We start from the raw sequence: 321 nt of genomic DNA, 5'->3' as shown, positions 1-321 counted from the left end.
GGAAAAAACAAGTACGATAACAGATAGAAGACAAATAACGTAAATCCTTTAATAAAACCCCCCTTTCCCAAATTCAAGGTTCCCGAGTTTCTCCCAAAATGTCTTTAAAATTTTATTTAATTTAAAAACGGGAAAAGACAACCAAAAAAAAAGGCTGAAAAAAACAAAAAGGGAAAAAACTGATTATTTTAAAAATTTACAAAGAAAAATGACGCGTTTCCTCTTAGGGGCAACTTCGGTGTGGGGGTCAAAGAGAGTGAGGGCCTACCCTTTACTCAGGCGTGACGTCCCTACGACCCTTCCTAAGGCATTTTTAACGCA

The sequence above is a fragment of the Penaeus monodon genome, chromosome 34, assembly GCF_015228065.2.
Source record: "Penaeus monodon isolate SGIC_2016 chromosome 34, NSTDA_Pmon_1, whole genome shotgun sequence".
NCBI classification, from domain to species: domain Eukaryota; kingdom Metazoa; phylum Arthropoda; class Malacostraca; order Decapoda; family Penaeidae; genus Penaeus; species Penaeus monodon.
This window is presented reverse-complemented; position numbering follows the sequence as displayed.